Source organism: Manis pentadactyla, chromosome 13 (assembly GCF_030020395.1).
Source record: "Manis pentadactyla isolate mManPen7 chromosome 13, mManPen7.hap1, whole genome shotgun sequence".
NCBI lineage: Eukaryota > Metazoa > Chordata > Mammalia > Pholidota > Manidae > Manis > Manis pentadactyla.
This window is the reverse complement of record NC_080031.1, coordinates 95166487-95184801: the sequence shown is the minus strand read 5'-3', so window position 1 is coordinate 95184801 and position 18315 is coordinate 95166487. Positions and strand designations below refer to the sequence as shown.

General features: G+C 49.2%; 1 protein-coding gene and 1 long non-coding RNA gene across 5 annotated transcripts in view; one reads left to right on the top strand and one right to left on the bottom strand.

Moving 5' to 3' along the window:
• FSTL4 (follistatin like 4) overlaps positions 1–18315 on the top strand; it is a 428422-nt gene that overhangs the window by 152039 nt on the left and 258068 nt on the right. The window lies entirely within an intron of this gene.
• On the bottom strand, positions 1040–5222 carry LOC130680409 (uncharacterized). Its single transcript, XR_008993404.1, has 3 exons — positions 4904–5222; positions 3156–3259; positions 1040–2354 (listed from the first exon to the last, which is right to left on the bottom strand). It is a non-coding gene; the product is annotated as an uncharacterized LOC130680409 (long non-coding RNA).

The following is an 18315-nucleotide window of genomic DNA, read 5'->3' as shown; positions in this document are numbered from 1 at the left end:
ATGTGCGCGGCCTGCTGCTTAGTTGGGGCTGCTCTTCTCTTGGGAGTGCTGACTGAAAGGCAGGTAAAACCTTCAGGGGAGAAATCTTATTTAAACATCGGGTTTCTCTTCCTGGGGAAACAAGCTCTTCATCTAGTGACGCATTCTTTCAGGGTCATTGGACAGTCATGAAACAGCAGAGGTTTAAGGAGCGGACACGAGATTCTAAGGGGACCACAGAGAGGCACCACGGGAGGCACAGCGGAACACCCTGCTCAGCACAGAGGAGACTGGCCGCTGGAGCGTGCACACAGGGCTCTGTCACCTGCTGCTCAAGACCTGCAGCCTTAGGTAGACACTGGCTTAACCTCGACCCAAGCCAGGCATGGCCAGGGCAAGGGGGCAGCTCAGGGCAAATCAGAGAGTGCCCCCTGAGACACCCTCACTGACTTTAGAAGCTCCGTGCTCTTCCAGAGGCACTTGGGGGAGTGCTTTGTGTCTGGCAGGATGGCTGTGTGAGCACTTTGGTGACACATTAGCCTTCAGATTCAATGGGAAACTCAAGCCATGGTAATGGCAAATATTTATATAGGGCTTACTCTGCACCAGGCTCAGATGTAGGGACAATGAGGGCAATATTAAAATCCCCATTTTACAGATGAGGAAACTGAGGCTTACAAAGGTAAAGCAATTTGCCCAAGGCTACAGGGCTGGTAGATAGCAGAGCTTTGATCCAAACCCAAATCCAGAACCTCTGTCCCTCCCACTCTGGCTGCTGCACGCCAGGGCTGGGTGTGGCCAGTGGTGTGAGCCTTGCGTCAGAGCCCATCAGCTGCGCTCTCTGCTGTATGTTAGTTGCTTTCACAAACACTGTCCCATTTGATCCTCATGGAGAGTGAGGGAAGAGTGTATCACCCTCTTCTTTTGTTTTTATTTTTATTTTTTTCATTTTGTGTGCAATTTATTCTGTCTGAGCAGATGAAAGGTGTATTAGCTGCACCACTGTGCATTTCCTAAAGATCATAGAAAGAACTCATGGCATTAAGATAGTATCTCATTTTTAAACAACTTTATTGAGATACTATTTACATAGTGTAAAATCCATCCATTTTTAGTGTACAGCTCAATGGTTTTCAGTCTTTTTACTGAACTGCACAACTGTCACTACAGTCTAATTTTAGAAGGCTGCCGTCTTCCCTGAAAGAGAAGGCAGGCCTCTTACAAGCGCTCCCCATTCCCACTCTAGCCTAGACAACCACACGCGCACTTTCTGTCTCTGTAGATCTGACTCTTCCGGACATGTCACATGAATGAATGTGTGCGCAAGGTGGCCTTGTGGGTCTGGCCTCTTTCACCGAGGCTAATATTCTTGAAGTGCTTCTGTGATGTTGTGGGTATCCGTACGTGATTCCTTTTAATTGCTGGATCATATGCCATCCTGTGTGCCACATTTTGCTCATCCATCTACCAGTGAGAACAGTCTAGGCTGTTTCCACTCTTTGGTTATCATCCTCTTTTGAGGGAAAAAGCACCTGGGTTTCAGAGAAGTCTTGCAGTCTTGTTACAGTTACATCCTCAGCGGAGTCAGGCTAGACTCAGGCTGGTGACTCCTGGTTCATTCCCTGATCCACGCACGCAGTTATTTCACTGCTCTGTGTGCCTGGCACTGGGCTAAGCCCTGAGAGCCCCTGCAGTGAGCAAGACGCAGAAGGTCCCTGCCTCCCTGGGGCTCTCACACTAGAGGAGGGAGCCCCTTAGCAGGTAAAGAAACTTACAAGGGTGTGAAGTGGTGATAGGTACTATGAAGGAAACAAGGTAATGTGAGAACGTGGAACAAGGAGTTGACCATTTTTTCAGCGTTTTAATTTTACTTTTCTAGATTTTTTTCTAGATTTTAATTCTTTAAGTAGAATAGAAATAGATGAAATTTCTACTTAAAGAATTATCCAAAGAATTACACATTACATGGAAAACATTCAAAGATTTGACAGAGAAGAAATCATTTTTATCTGCATACTTTGGGGACACAGCCATGGACTGTCTTGGGGATGGGGTGTGGCTTCCCTCCACACTTTGTGGGGTCAGTGCAGGAGCCCTGCCCCACCCCACCCCTACCGGACAAGGCAGCCTCCTTTCCATTCTGCAAGGGAGGCAGCTCAGGAGACCCCAGCTGAAACTGCATTCATGTGTGTGAGCAAATTACCCCAGTTATCTGGCCATGGAGAAAGCTATAGTTTTGCTCTTCATGAAAAATTAAAATCTTGTCCTGGTCTGATGGAAGGAAACAGATGAGGCAACCTGGATGAACTCAGCCATTGTTGATGATGCAGATGATAAACTACGCATTTTCTTGACTCAAGGGATCAATGGAGAATCTTAAAGAGAAAATCACAGAAGAAATTAAGGTTAAATTTGCAAGCCTGTAATATTGCGGATGCATTCTAAAAGCGCAGCAAAATAAAGCTCTCTCCTGACGATGCATTATTTATCCCCTGCCTGTTACCACAGTTACAGATACTCCTTCCTGTGGTTTGAACCCCAGTCGCTTATAGAAGCAGACCAGAGACAGATGGCTTGTCGCTCACCAGTAAAGTTAGAATTTCAGATGAGTAGTCAAGATATTTTTAGAGTGTGTGTACAGTCACATCATATATCATGAGGATGAAGGTAGCTGTGTGAGTCTAAATCCAGTTGGGGCCACAATGTGGGCTTTACACAGCATGCATTTTATTAAGAGAAAAAAATTGTGGAATTGGTTATGCGGTTCATTCCCACATATTTTTCATTAGTAAAATATTGGAGGAACATCAAAAGTGGTTTTTGGTTCAGTGGAAGAACATAATTTGCTTCCTAATGAAACTCACTCATACAATAATACATACCAGAGTGAGATTCAGAAAGAGAAAATTGTCCCATTGGTGTTAATGGATTAGCATCTGCCTCAGATGTCATCACTGTTGAAGTCACATAGGCCAGACAATGGGAACTTTTCAGTAATTGAAGCATAAAGTAATTTGAAATGTCCCCAATGAGAGGTGTGCTTCAGTACTCGTGAACAGAGTTATCAATTATCTGGGCAAATTTCTGTCTGAATTCTCTGGAAAACTGGCACTTCTCAGGAACTTTTTTAAAGAAAAGGATTTTGCAGAGTTTTGAAGATAGTTTGATGAAGATACTTTTAGAAAAGTTGTCATCCAAGTCAAAATTTTAGTTGGTGGTTCTTTCAGAGAAGAGAAGCGGATAGAACATTGAAGGGTCATGTCTGTCACCCTGTATCCTCCTGGAAAGAGAAAGAATGGAAACTGGTTAAGAGCAGAGTTTGGGGAATCACACAAAATAGTTCAATTCCCAGTTCTGATACTAAGCAGTTCTGTGGCCTTGGGCAGGTTGCATGGGGTCTCCTGCTATCCCTTCCTCATCTGCAAGGGGCACCATCACAAGCCCACACAGACTTGCCAGGAGGATTTAATTAGAAGTATGAAAATCATGGAGCAGGGTAACCAGCGTAAAGTAAATGCCCAACATAATAGCAATCTACTGGAAAGACACGGAGAGATGGAATTTTCTAGAACAGCAGAGAAAATAAGAGAGAAAATGGTAGAACTGTTTACTGATCATTTATGAGAAATTTGACTCCCTCCCCTGAGAAATCAGAGTAATATTTTTACAGGCCAACTAAGCTGTTAGCAGAGTTGAGGAATGTATTCAACTCCCTTCTGCCCTCCCTTCCTTTCTTTCTTCCTAGATTTTTTTTTTTCTCACTGACAATTAGTGAGTCATTTGAACACTTATTTTAAACCAAACTTCAAACATAGTGGATAAACATTTGCATGTCAGTGGTTTTAGTCTGTGGGCTCCTTGAGCAGAATGGTGATGGCAGAGCCCAGAAAAGTCTTCTGAATAATGAAATCATTCACTGAACACATGCCATGTGCCAGGCACAGCCTCAGGTGTTGAGACACTTTGCCAAGGAGGCCAAGATCACGGGTGTGACCTTCAGGTGGGGTGGTTGGGTTTATGCTGATGCACGTGAAGGATCCCATGAGCCCAGCCTTAGGACTGACCCAGGCTTAGCTTGGTCCCTGACTTCATCCAGCCATTTCCTAGAGTTCAACCTATGGCATGAGAGGGAATTTACAAGTTATAATTGCATTCCATTTATTGTTAACGTATACATATGTAAATCTAAAGATGATTCAGTGGCTGTCCCACTGACGTGGGGTCAAGTGAGGCCCACTCTCCACAGAAAGGACAATGTCTGGCTCCCGGACAGAGGGATTGTGATGGCTGGGGAGGGCGCGCACTCAGGAGAGGGTGGTGAGACATTCATGGGCAGAGATGTTTCTCTCATCAGAGAACGGATGTCCTTTAGTGAGGATGGTCAATTTGACGGATGCTGCCCTGTTTGAGTGAGAGTTTACCGCAGAGCTAAGTGGATGGACTATAAAAAGTTTACAGAATCATTTTCTTCATCACAATTTCTCTCCAGCAAATCTCCCTATCCCTCATGAATATCTGTACCTTATCAACTTAAAATGCTTGGAAGGGGAAAAAAAACTTTCTTCTCAGTCTCAAATTTTCCTGAGAGGTATCGAAGCACAGGTGTAAGGTCGTAACAATGTATTGCTAAACCAAGTGCTTAGACCAATATTCATTTAGAGCCCAAGTCGGCTTTGTATTAACACTGAACCCTGGTAAGGTATTCGTGAGTTAAAGAAATCGAGGGGCTGTAAACACATTGCCCGAAATGTTTCAGTCACTGGCTGTCCACTTCCTTCACCTTTCTGTAATCCCGCGTAACATGTCCTTTACTTAGCTTGCAGCTAAGCGACGAGCTTCCAAAGGTTTGGGGGTTCATTCCCCTTGGTCCAGATACTCATCAGGACACTCACGGGTGCCCCAACCTTGCTTTCGCCCCACGTACCTTTCTGCTCACACTTCCCGCTGACCTCAGGCACTTTTCTTTGCCTCTGTTCCTTTCCTCTTCTTTCCACCTCCTTCTTCTTCCTTGAACTGCGCCCGGCCTTCCCGCACCAAACAGCACGGCCACCTTCTCAGACAGCCCCGTGAGGCTGCCAGGCTCTTCCTGAGGGAGGGTATAACAAGGCAGTTCTGCCCCGCACAGTCTCTGGAAAGCAGGGCCTGTCCCATGCAGGGTAGATAGAGAGCAGGGCAGCAGAAGTGGCTCCCACATGCAGGTAGATTCCCAGGCAGATGACACAGACGCTCCAGATTCAACCTCCTGGTTTATGCTACGGCTACAGCCCGGGACGGAAGCACCGCCTGGTGACTCAGACTGGCCTATTACTTATTCTCTATCTAGAGGAAATAAAGAGAAACAATTACCTTGGTGTGACATTCTGCCATCTCCACAAAGCCACCTGCACCTGGGACTTTGCCAGCAGCAGAAATAACGAGTTCAGCGCTAAGTATTTCATAGAGAAGGGAGTGGCAGGGCTATTGAAAATAAATTTATAAGACCTTCATGTATTCTGGTCATATATCCCTGGCATAAAACTTCTCCAGAGATAAAAGAGCTTTCTGACAGGAGGGTTGTGGCAGGGGGAGGGCGGAGGCGAGGTGGGGTGGGGGCAAAAGAAGTAGACCTGGAAAACCCCCCCAACCTCCCATTAACAGACAGGGGCGCCTCCTGGGCGAAGGCATCCTTGAAGTGGCTGAAGTTGGACTATTACTGCCAAGCCTTTTCCAGTAATGAATTTTAAATGATAAATTACATTTTGTTGTGTGCCCTTCTCTCCAACCTGTTGGTCCTTAGCCAGGAAATTTGATGCCGTTGCCACACAGGCGGAGCAAACTTCTCCAAAGTTAAACTTGGAGTTGAGTTTCTGTTCTTAACTTAGACCCTCCCAACTCCCAACTGAAATGTCTGCTGAGGCCACGTCCTGGGAGCAGCCTAGGCTCGACGTGAGGCCTACAGCTGCGGGCGATAGGCAAGCACTCCCTTTCAGTCTCTGCCCGTTGAGGACAGGCTGTGGGAACGGAATATTGGGACAATCTGGGGACACAGAATGACTGCAGGTGCCCAGGGGGCCCTGTGAAATGGACTTCCTCGCAAGAGGGGGTGGGAGTAAGTAGCGACAATTAAAATCACAGGACTAGCTCAGTGAGACAATTACCAGTCAAAACTACAGAGAGATTGCTGTTTGTTTATTGCCCTTAAAGGAAGCTGCCGAGACAGAGGAGAGAGAATTTGAGAGTAATCACCAGTGCACCGGCCCGTTCCACTGACCCTGGCTTTCAGAATTTTCTCTCAAAGCATTAACCATTCTTGGCAATTAGGTGTGCTTTCCTTATTAATGCCAGGGTAGGGAAGCAGAAAATGAAGGCCCTTCTTCACAAACAGCTGCTTAATGTTGCAAGGCCAACCTATAAGTCCAGAAAGCCACGGAGGCTTGCCATCCCTGAGCACAGAATACCGTTGATGACAGCTGCAGAGTAGAATTATTCACACAGATGAGCAAATCCTGGCATTTTCCACTGGCCTGTGCACTTCCCAGCACGGGACTGGAGCTAGGCGCACTCCCTCCCGTGGGCTATATTGTTCAAAGGACCTGACTGCGGCAGAGCCCACCTTACAGGGGTGCTTGTTCTCCAGCTGAGCCTCCAACCCAGCTATGTCCCAGGGGATCCTGGGCTCCCTCTCCCCTTCGTCCTCTCTCAGGCAGTGTGAGTGGAGCTGTGGGGCGGTGATGCAGGGGCTACAAGTTGGGGCAGAGATTTGTGTGTTTGTGTCTTATTCCCTGGTTATTAAGCACCCCCTGTGCACAAGGTGCCACCTAGATGCTGCACACCCCATGCCTCAGTTTCCAGGCCTGACATGTAGCACTGAAGATGGGACTGGCTCCCCTTCACCCCTGAATCTAGAATGGGAAGGAAATTCAGAAGGAAGAGTTTAGGTGATACCTGAAATCTGTTTTCTTTACTATGGAGCAGATCATGCCACCCTTATGGTGAGATTTCTCCAGAAATTCTGTCTTGGTTATTACCTCTTCCTAAATTCCTAAATACGGAAGACACCTCTGTTGAAGCATATGTAGGTAGTGACATCGGCCTAGAGGCAGAGGCTGGCCCAGCTGACATTTGGACCCCATGACCGCTTGGACAGCCTTCACCTCAGGTTGCCAAAGATGGCCTTCCCTGCAGCCTGACTGGTTAGTCCTGATCTCAGACTCATGGAGGCCATAGGAGGGACACATTGCACACAGCAGGAGCCACTGTGTCCAGTCCTGACTCCGCCGCTAGCGCTCTGCAGACCGGGGGGGGGGGGGGGCAGGGGTTTGCTACTTGTTTGGCGCACTGCTGAGTAACTGACATGCTTTGAAAATGTGTCACCTCTACATTGATTTTTTTTTTTTTCCTTTTCAAATTGGAGCCTCTCCAATAGCATCCAAAACCATAGGAACAGAGTACTAGGTCAGAACATGTTGGACAGGCGAGGTGTTCTTCTCTGGAGAGGAAATCAACCGCCACCCCTACTGGGAGGGTACGTGTCTGAGGACACAGGGCAGGGGGAAGGCTTGTTAGAACTGGACTGGATGATAAACTCTGCAGAAGTCAAAACAGCCTTTGTTGAGAAAGCCAGGTTACAGGATGTGGCTTCGCTGCCACAGCTTGTTAGCAGTGCGTCCAGGCAAGGTGTGCAGTGTGAGGGGCAGAGCACAAGGAGGGCAGGAGGGCAGGAGCCAAGGCCACCCTCCTCCAGTGCCAGGGACAGCCAGAGGGAGAGACCTTGGGAAGCCACATTTAAAGGCTGGGGCTGGACTCGATGGCCACAGTCTGTCCCTACCATGCCAGCATTTGGACAGCCTCCCATCAGTTGTCTACAAGCTGATTCTAAAAGTTGACAAATAGATTACACTTATATTATTAGGACTAGGAAATATTGTTCCCTGGAGAGTCAAATCATGTTCTAGTATTTCACTTCATTCTCTGCACATCCTGCATACTGACCATTTGTGTCATTCAATGAAGACTTTTTTTCTGGCATCAGGTTCAGATCTTTTCGCCTCCACCACTTGCCTTTTACAGATTCTCACGTTCCTTCATGTTCTCTCATCATCAGTTGCCTCTTTTGCCTGAGGTCCCCTCTCTGGAGCCTCTTTTTCTTGTTCCAATCTACAGTGTTCTTTGGGCTGCATATCCTGACTTTTCCTTTGTTGGCTTCCACTTCCCACGTGCTGGAGTATTCTCTTACATAATTTCCTAAGAAAGGGTATACAGGAGTTCAGCTTTCTAGTCCCCAAATGTCTAAAAATGCTTTTATTCTTTCTTTGTACTTGAAAGATGGGTAGGATGTAGAATTCCAAGTTGAAAATGTTCCTTTTCATAGCCAGGGTAGGATAACTGGAATGTCAGTCTCATCACGGCATTGTGCGCTCACATCACAGCCGGCTCATTCCTCTGTAATACTGGGATGTGTTCTCTGCTCCACACAGTCATTCAGGGATGTGTATAGATTCCTCTGTGTTGTGGCCTCCGAGGTCACTGTGGACAAGGATGAGAGAGCAAGTATGGAATAGGCCCACTAGCTCTTAAGTGACCTAGCCTAGAAGTGATAAGTCATTCTCCTCACACCCTCTTGGTTGGAACCAGTCAGATGGCCCCAGCTAGACACAAAGGGGATAGGAAATGTAGTTTGCATATTCAGCGAGAGAAAACCAAACCCTCCTAGGGTTAAAGGCATCCTCTTTAAATTAAGCAAGCAGTGTTTTTGTTCACAAGTCCATTGCTAGACTGGTTTTTGTTCCTTGTGGGTAACCCGTTTCAGCCTATCTAGAAACTGATAGGATCATTTCTTTTTCTCCTTTAAAGTCCCTGAGAAAAGGGACTTTGTCTCCAGAATCTGTCTGGCATATAAAAGGCTGGGATTAAAGTCGTGTTGAGGGTCTCACCTCCAACACAAAAACTCAGTAATCAAGACAAATAATACTTTAAGCAATATTCTACAAAATAAAAATCATTACAAAAAATCCATAATAGACAAAGTAATAATATCCCTGGCACTGTGAAATTTCTCAATGTTATGTCTGGCTTTGTGGCCCCTTCTGTGGTCTCTTCAAGCTAAAGATACATACCCTTCCTCAAATGAAAGCAGTTATAATCTCTCTCTTTTTTTTTTTTTAACAGTTCCCTCTTCTCCATTTTCTCTTCTCTCCTTCTAGAAACCTTAATTGGATATGTAACCTCCTGAATCAATATTTCTGTGTCTTAATATTTTCTCAAAGAGAAAAAAAGATGAGACAAAGCATTTCTATGTATTTTATTCTATATTCTGGAAAATTCTCTTGGCTTTATCACCCAATCTGAGTGAAACTTTTTGTTTTAAGAATTGTGCTTTTAATTTCCAAGTGCATTTTCTCATTCTCTAGTTTCTATGGGTGACATCTTCCTGAAACTAGTTAGCAAATTTTGGCTTTCTCTTTGAATTCTGTTTTTACTTTTAGCTTTATTCTGTCATGTGGATTACCTTTGTGTGTGGTTTTCTTTATTTGCCATTTTTTTGTTTATCTTTTTACAGTCTGTGGTCTTGCTCTGTCCTATGTTGTAGATTTGGCGATTCTTGGTTTATTGTTCAAACATAAGTATGAAAAAGGTATAAATGCTGACTGGAAGCTCTTGTTCCAAGCAGAGCTTATTAGCTGGAAGTTTTCATTTTAGTATGAACAGGCTGCGAGCTGGACATGATGCTGGGCGGCCCCTAGGTAACAGAGTAAGGAAGGTGCCAACACCACCCATATTCGCCCACATTCGCCACCCTGGTTCTCTTCAGGCAGTTTATTCCATTTCTTTTGAGAAGAACCTCGGGGTGTTTTTCTGTTTGAGTAACTTCTCCACACACAGACCTTCAATTTCCCTGTCCCCGTCTCAGCTGTGTCTCTGGGGCAGGTGGCATTCAGCTGCTGCCCCTTCTGTGCACATTCTAGGCTGTGGCCTGAGGTGTCCTCTGCCCTGTTCACCAGTGAAAGTTCTTCCAGAAATGTCCTTAAATCCCTTACTCACTGAAGGTACCTTTCCCATTTTCTTCATTTCTGTGACTGATTGATTGAAGGTCATTTTACTTGAGTCTCAGAAAGAGAAGGAAATAAATCTCATCCCTCTCACCGCCTTTCAGTGGAGTCCAAACCACCCTGTCATTTTAAGCCCCCCTCTTTTGTGCCTAGCTTGTTTGGGTGATCTGACCTTCTGGTATCGGCACTTGGCATATCAAGCTTAACGTACCCAAAGCAGAGAAGCTGTGTCCCCTCTGGCAGCCCAGCAGTGTCTGCTTTTCCTCTGGTCATGCCCACCCCGGGCACAGCACTGAAACCCACCCACCTGCTGAAATTGGAAAACAGAGCTGTCTGTCTGTCATTCCTCCCTTGCCCATTCCCATCGTGAAGTCCACTCAGCTCTGCCTTCTGTGTCTATCTGTCCACATCTCTGCCCCCTAGACAAGACGGTCCATCTCGCCTGACAGACCCGAACCCCCTCCCCACAGGTGTCCATCCTCCCGTTCTTCTCCCCACAGCCTGTTCGTCCCTCGGCAGAGCCATCCACCTGCATGGCGGTTCCGTCTCATCTCTCCCGCCGCCTTTCAGCAGAGCCCAGATCCCCAGGATTCTGCCAAGTGAGCGCCTCCTGCCTCTTGAGTCTCTGCCCGCTCCTGCCCTCCTCTGCCTCTGGCTCCAGGCGCCCTAGTCTCCATGGCTCCACACCCCCAGCCTCTGCACGGCCCCTCTCTCACCCTCTCGCACTGCTCAGAGTCCATTCCCCTAAGTAGGTTTCCCCAACCATATTTTCTTATCCCACAGCCCTTATCCCAATTTGTATGCACATCACAATAGTTTCTATCATGATGTGTTTGTCTACTGGTTTCCAGCTGGGTGGTACTCTAGACCCCAGTGCCCAGAGGATGGCGATCGTGCTGGGTCTCTTCCCCAGCGTGTGCTCAGCCCCTGCGCCATCCCTGGGCAGCTGCACTCAGCAAAGCTCCATGGGCGGGTGAGGGAGGGAGGGAGCAGATGCCCACACGGGTGAGTCTTACCCCAGTGTTGGGGTTCAGGGCTCCTGGGCTGTTGTCTTCTCCTGGGGCAGGTCTTCCTGGCAGATCTCCTGGCTCCACTGCATCCCTGGCCGAGGCAGCCCAGTCATTGGAGGTGGACACACCAGCGCTCCCAGCACACACGAGAATGCAGTCCCCTGGCTTGCCATTCGGCCTTTCCATAGTCCGGCCCCAAGCTGTCCTTCCATCCTGGCCTCCCTTGGCTCTCCTCTGCCTCCTGCCCTCTGACGCAGTGACACCACCAGCCACCCTTGGACACATCTTCTGCCTCTATGCATCCGTGCTTTTGTTCAACTTGAGACGCCCCGCTTCCCTACCTGCTTTCAGACCCTGCCCATCCTCCAGGCCTGGACTAAGTGTTCCTTCCTCTGGGGAGGTCTCCAGAATCCCTGCACTCGGGGGGCTCTCTCCCCTGTACACTCTCCAACCCTTTCCTCGTGCATCTTGCTACAGCCGGGGGTCCATCCTGCCCTGCACTCGGGTGTGGTCGGCAGGTGGGCTTCCCAGCTGAGCCATAAGATCTCAGAGATGAGGTTGCTCATGGCAGACCTGCCCACTGAGGGCCCCTTGGTGGACATGGCATCAGAGAGTAGATGAGGGGCATTTGCCCAGTGCTGGCACACAGAGGATCTCAGCACGGGAACCTGCACCTTAGGCATGGGGGTATGGTTTACTGAACTCTAACCCAGGACCTGAGTGGGGCCTTGCTGGTATGATGCCAATGTGGCTGGGGTATGAAAGGCAGCAATGCCCAGTTCTGGGCCCCTCCACCTCAGCAGGTAGCTTTAGGAAGCCTCCCTGGGCAAACAAAGGAAGTGATGGAGCCACATCCACCCCCTTCCATCCCTCGTAGTGCCTATGAACTGCTTCCGGCGTGAATCAATGCCAGCAGCCGTGGACCAAGTTCAGGTTGCCATCCCCAGCTTTCCTGGGCTGGTAAGCCCTGGGTTCTGGTCTAGCTCAACGGCAATGAGTTGTCTGCAATCTATGAGTGACACCCAGGGGCAGTAACAGCCACATGGCGCTCAGACCAAGCCTGCAGTCACCTTCATGGTGCCAAAGGTAGTTTGCTTGGTGGGTGCGCTGTCTCTCTGGGTTCACCCATGCTGGGAGGTAACCATCTCTTATTTTCATCTTCCCAGCAAGAGGAGCCTCAGAGGGGCTGCGAAGCGAGGTGCCTGGTGCCCCGCACAGCTTTCTCTTGCCAAGATTTCTGCCTGTGACAGGATGGGCAGATTGCTCCATAAATGATGAACTGGAAGGGGTGTGCCAGGTGCCTCCTGCACGGTCCTGAGACTGTTCCCTATGAGTGCCCCATTCTGAAGGCAATTAGTTTAATTGCTTTTGTTATTTCAGAAAACAAATTAAACCACCTGAGTGTTTCAAGGCAGACAAATATCTGCCATGTATAAGAAACACTTCAGGAGTGTTTTGTTCACAGCCAGCAATATCTGAGCAAACAGCCAGAAAGCAGATGTGTGGGAGGCAGGAGGGATGGGCACCGTGGAGATGGGGACCTCTGTGAGGTGAGCAGCATGCCCTGTGGGGGTCGGGGGCGGGCTGTCTGAGTGTACAGGGTCCTGCTGAGGCAGGGAGCCGCCCCCGGGACTCCTGCCCCTCTAGTCACCTGCCTGCAAGGCCTGTGGATTCCATGTTCTCCTCGCTGATGGGCTCAGGCTCACCTCGGGCCAGGCTCGGGGGAGAGCAGCCACCGACTGAGTTCCCCGCCGCCTCCCCACAGTCAGCACAGTCTGAGACCCCGGCAGCGCAAACCAGCCCCTAACCTAGGACTCCTCAACAGCTCCCCTGGTCACCCTTAGCGCTGGAAGCTGGAGGGCCTGCCTGCGTGCAGGCCTTGGAAGCCTTCTGGTGCCTTCCTCAAGCTTTTGTTCTGTGCCAAGTGCTGCTTCGCCTCTCCCCCCAGTGGGGTGTGGCACACACACGTACACACTCCCCACCCCTCAGCCTTCAGGCCAGGCACCCTTGCCTTGTGAGGCTTTGTCTGATGCGGCAGGAGGTATTGACCGCCCCCTTCTCTGTGCCGTGCTGGGCCGAGGACTTATCTCACCTTTACCCCGTGCTGAGTGCATTTATCCCTCTGTTGCCCTCACCAGATTGTGAGACACTTGTCGGAGGAATGGCTTTGCCTTGTTCATTTTATGCTCCTGGCACGTGGCAAAGGATCTACAACTCGGAGAGAATTCAGTACGCGTGGGATGGGTAATTGGGTAGAGGGGCTGGGGGTGCACAGTGAATGAGCGAGTCACGGGAGGACTGGTAATGCTCTGGTCCCCAGCAGTCCTGCCTCCTCTCCGCTCCAGATCGGGCTCCCCAGGGCAAGGGAGAGAAGAGCAGCTCAGTCTAGGACCCCGTCCACCCTGCGGCACGCTTCCCCGTGTGGGGAGCAGAACGTGACAAGAAACTTGTTCACAAAGCTGGCGAGCAGGGCGGGGCGATGACAGAGGCCACGTCCTGTTTGCTTCCACTCAGAACCAAGGGAGGTCCACCAACTAGTCTTTCTCCTGCTTCACTGTCCGGAAGTGTGTAAATCCCAACTTCATCTCTCCCTGGAGCCCTGGCAGCCTGGTTGGTGTGGGGGGTGAGGGTCTGGCCTCTTGGACAACATAGCCACCCCCCTTCAGGGTCCCCATAGGAAGACCTTGAAACACAGAGATGCCCATCTATTTTTCCCTGATTATGTTTTACAAAAAATAGAGGAAGCTGCAGACAGCAGTTCTTTTCTGTTCTCAGGGTTTGCATGGCTCTCAATCCAGACACAGGCTGCTTGCGCCAGAATTACTGGGTTTCTTAAAACTCAGCTCCTGGGGTCCCACCTCAGTCCTGCTGAATCAGAATCTCGGGGAGAGGCTCTAGGGTGGGTGTTTTAAACTAGCATCTCTGGAGAGTCTATGCAAGGGGAAGTTTAGATTCATTGCCTGAGAGATTCTGGTGGTACTCGGAGAAGACTTTAAAATGACAGAAACCGGAATCACCTGCGTGCTCTTCCCTGATGGCACTGGCTATCTGGCCCCGGTGAGTGTGCGGCTGAGGAGCTACGTCTGTGTTTTGCCATGCCTCAGCCCCCTTCTTGGATGATGTGAATGACTCAGGACAGGGGCAGATGGTTTCTGAAAATAGATGGCCCACCTGTTGCCCGAGACCATCGTTTGCTTCTCATACCATGACTGGCCAGCAGGTTACGTGCTTGGCAGAGATCTTCCTCTAAAGTTACATAGGCCTAGGGCCTGCCTCACCCTGTCTGAGAGCTGGAAGGTTCTGAGGTTAATTATTCGAACATCCTGGGTCATTTGGTCTTTTTCTTAAATATGGCCAAACCCTGTTTGTGTGAGGGGGAGGAGTAGGAGGGGTGGAGGTCTGAAATGAAGGAAACTTATGAGATTTATCACCTAGGCTGGTCAGATGGCATGATAAATCATCTAATGGTATGAAATGCGTAGATATAAATACCAAAATGGAATAGGATTGAAGGCCTGGCCTTTCTCCAAGGGCACTGGTGTGAAATATGTGAACCCCAGATGTATCTGGTCAGTCACCAGCAGTGTGTGCAGCCTGAAACTACCCTAGAATTTCTTCGGAAATTTGGAGTTTTTTGGTTTGGGCAGGGGGTAGTCTACTCTGCATTCATCCCAAGAGGTTAGATTTGCAGTGACAAACATTATTGAACTAAAACTGGAAGATGGCACTGTGGAGTCGGGAGGTGGAGCAGGAAGTTTGTAAATGCCCCAGTAAACTACTTAGGAATTGAATTAAGTCCCTTGCAAGAGATCAGACTGCTAAGAATGTGCATGTCACCCCGTTGTTCTTGAAGAACCACTTCCGAAGGCAATCAGTCTGTTATGACAGAGGAGGATGGATAGCAGGTCCCAATACTGAGACACAGGATTGAAACCCACACTAGCTATGGCATTTTCCCTTTAGATTGGAAATTTTAATAGCAGAGCAGTGTCGACAGATGGAATTTGAGTAAGTGATTTGTGCAAGCAGTCTACAATTCACAAGAGGGTTTTGTTCCCAGCAGTCTGTCTGCTGTCGTAAGGCCATTGTTTGGACCTTTGGAAACTAAAATGCATTTTTCCCACAGGCATATTCCCCAGAATGTGGGTTGATTTCTAGACAAGTCTCCAAAACTTTATTTGACCCTTAATGTAGCTAAAAATACTCTACACATGTAGTGAATATTAGGGAACCCACGGTCATAAGTAAAACAGCAATGTTGAAGAGGAAATTGGATTTTCTCTTGATTGGTGTAACCTGAAGGAAGGTGAGAAGCTGACCTTACAGCCAGCAAGAGTGGGAGGGGTTTGTGTGATTGTTAAGTTCAAGCCCTTTGTCAAATGAGGAAACTAAGGTTCAGAGAGGTGCGGCGGTTGGAGTCACAGGGCCAGCCAGTGTGACTAGACCGAGGTCTGCCCTAACCCAGCAAATGACACCCGTGCAAAGCTTCCAAAGAGACTGTCAGGTACCTTTAGGGTCCTCCAGGTCGTGTTAGGCCTCGTTGGATGTATTTTTCCCAACCCTACTATAAAATATGTCCTGTTCTTTCTCATTAAAATGGAGATGGGGCTGGAGACTATTGTTATGCTTCTCTAGGAATAGAGCCCCGGAGCTCACGGACAGAATGAAGGAAGAGAAACGTGTATCCATGGGGGCAATGACAATAAGGCAAAACTGAGCTGACAGGCATGACAGACCAGGGCCCAGGACTGGTGGAGAGGGCTGGGTCTGCCTGCCAAAGCCAAGGGCAGACAATCTGCTCGTCATGTGGTGCTGTCACCCCCACCTCGGCTGCCGCCCCGTCCCCTGAGCAATGTGGCATAAAGGACCATGTGTCCATGACAGGAAGGGACCGGGAGGGAGGGGGTCACAGGACTCCTAGGTGAAGGAAAAGGAAGCAGGTCATCCAGAAACAGTTCACTAGTACAGTGGGCTTAACCCCAAGCACATAGAGGCTAAAGCAAGAATTGCAAGACACAGTGTTTCATGTCACTCGGTCTGGCCTTCAGTCTGAGCACGGCCCACTCGCGATGTCACTGAGCCCTGTCCAAGAGGCAGCGTCAGGCACCAGGAATCCACGCGTCTCCTCTTCTGTACGACCCATCACCTCAGACTATACGCTGCTTGAGGACAAACACCGTTTGGTTTTTAATTCTTTACACTCTCCACACAGATGTTTGATAATATGTGTTGACTGGGTTTACTCAAGTTTGAGGTAGGTTTCTGAGAGCAAAACAATGGCTTTAACAAAAGTTGAAATTTTAGACAAATGTTTCTTTAAAATCTAGAATTTAAAGATTAATCCTAATCACATTGGTGGCCCCAAGGATTGGGTGGCTCTTCCTGGGGGACTACTTCCACGTGCAGGATCACGGTGGGTGGCCACCCTCCTCACCGCTTCCCCGGATCCAGGGCCGTGGGAAAGCACTGTAGGAACAGTTTGTGGGTTTGCCTTGCTCTTTATTTTCAGCTTCACTATAAACATATGTGCCCTTCACACTAGCCTCTCAGGCCCAAGGAAACCGGGGAAAACAGTGAAATTTCCTCAAATTTCTGAAAGTCTGCTGGCTGAAAGTTCCCCATGGACCACCCCCTCAGAGGCAGCGGGGGCAGGAGGAGAGGACAGTGCACCTCCCTCTAGGGAGGCGGAGATCTGAGCCATGCGTAACACCAGCCCCGACCTCCAGGGCAACGGGGACTGGGATGTCTCAGTTCCCTCTGACCCTCCCTGCCTGCCCCTTTAGAGCGTGGCAGTGTGTGGACCTGCCCCCCACCCCCTGCTAGTCCAGGGCTGTGTGAGGATGTTTCCCGTCCTTCCCAGGAGGCTGGCCCAGGGCCTGAGCACACAGCAGGTCCCTCCAGAAACACTCCAAGTTTCAAGGCATTGGGCTCCTCCCCACCCCACCTCGTCCTTGTGTTCATATTATGGTGCTCATACTGAAAACAGCAGTCTCGCCAGCGCCTCCTGTCTGCGAGGGCCCTGGTAGCCGGCCACAGCCGCCCACCCCCTCGGGGCCTGCCCCGGGCACCGTGCCTCCTAGCTGGGGCACACACTCAGAGGGCGAGCATCTTGCTGGATAGAGAGGGGCCAGGATTCCAGCCCCGGCACCCGGCTCTGGAGCTCCCATTAAGTGGAGCCGCTCTCTGTGTATGAGATCCATGGGGTGGAACCCTGTGTTGGGCAATTCCAAGACCCGCAGCAAGCTGGGGTGGAGACAGCTTGGGAGGCCGGGAGGCTGTCTCTGCCTGAGACGGTTGGGTGATAGCATCCATCTCTCCTTTTGGGTGTACTGGCTGGGACTACAAAGCCCAAGGCTTCCATTACTATTTTCTTAAGGACAAAAATCATTCTTTTTTATTTTTACATAAATAACTCTTTTCTTGAGCAAGCCCCAAAAAATGAAACAGCCACAGTGATAATGTTGGAAATGTTTACCTATTTCCTCTCTCAGGACATCAGATTAGCCCTTTCTGTAGGCGGAATGTGTCATCTGCTGGAAGACAATTATCATCCTTTTGATCTTGCAATGCATTTTTCATATCTTTGCCTCAAAAGCTGATTATTATCGTGACATTTTTAAACAATGACTGTTCACTGTACAAAATGGGAAGAGAAAGCTCAGCTGAACGTATAGATAGATGGGTGCTTGTCAAAGGCCGGACTGTGGGAATGAATTTTCCCTGTGTTTCTTTTGCCCAGTGACACTGGCATTAACCTGCTCATCCTGGGACCTGGTCTTGTGCCCTAACTGGAATCTGATGCTTGGCTGTCTGAATTGGCCTCTCTTCACTCGTGTGCAGAGACCATTGATTAATGGCCTCATCCACTCTTTCCAAGGTCGCTGTGTCCCCTTTTCTCCTGGAAAGTAAAATCCTTGATTAAATGGCAGAAGTGGATTGAATGGGGGAAACGTGTGAGGAAGGGCTTTTAAAACCCATGTGGGGCAATGCAGACTTGAGATGCTGATGACTCCTTTGTGGACGGGGCCCATCCATCGGCGCAGAAGACCCAGGGGGCAGCGGAGCATTTCATTGGCCTGCGGCCTTGGCTCGCTAACATGGAAACTGACATTTCTAAAAGGCGCCTTCTCGCTGCTCACTCGGCTCCCTTCAGGGCTTTACAGCATTTCAAAGGGAAGGCACTGGAAAAAGGAGAAAGCAGCAGAAGTGGAAAGGACACAGATTTCAAACATATTCTGTTTCGTTTTGGCTCCAGAGAATTTTGTTTGTGCGGGGAGTGGGGTGAGGCTCTCTCTGAG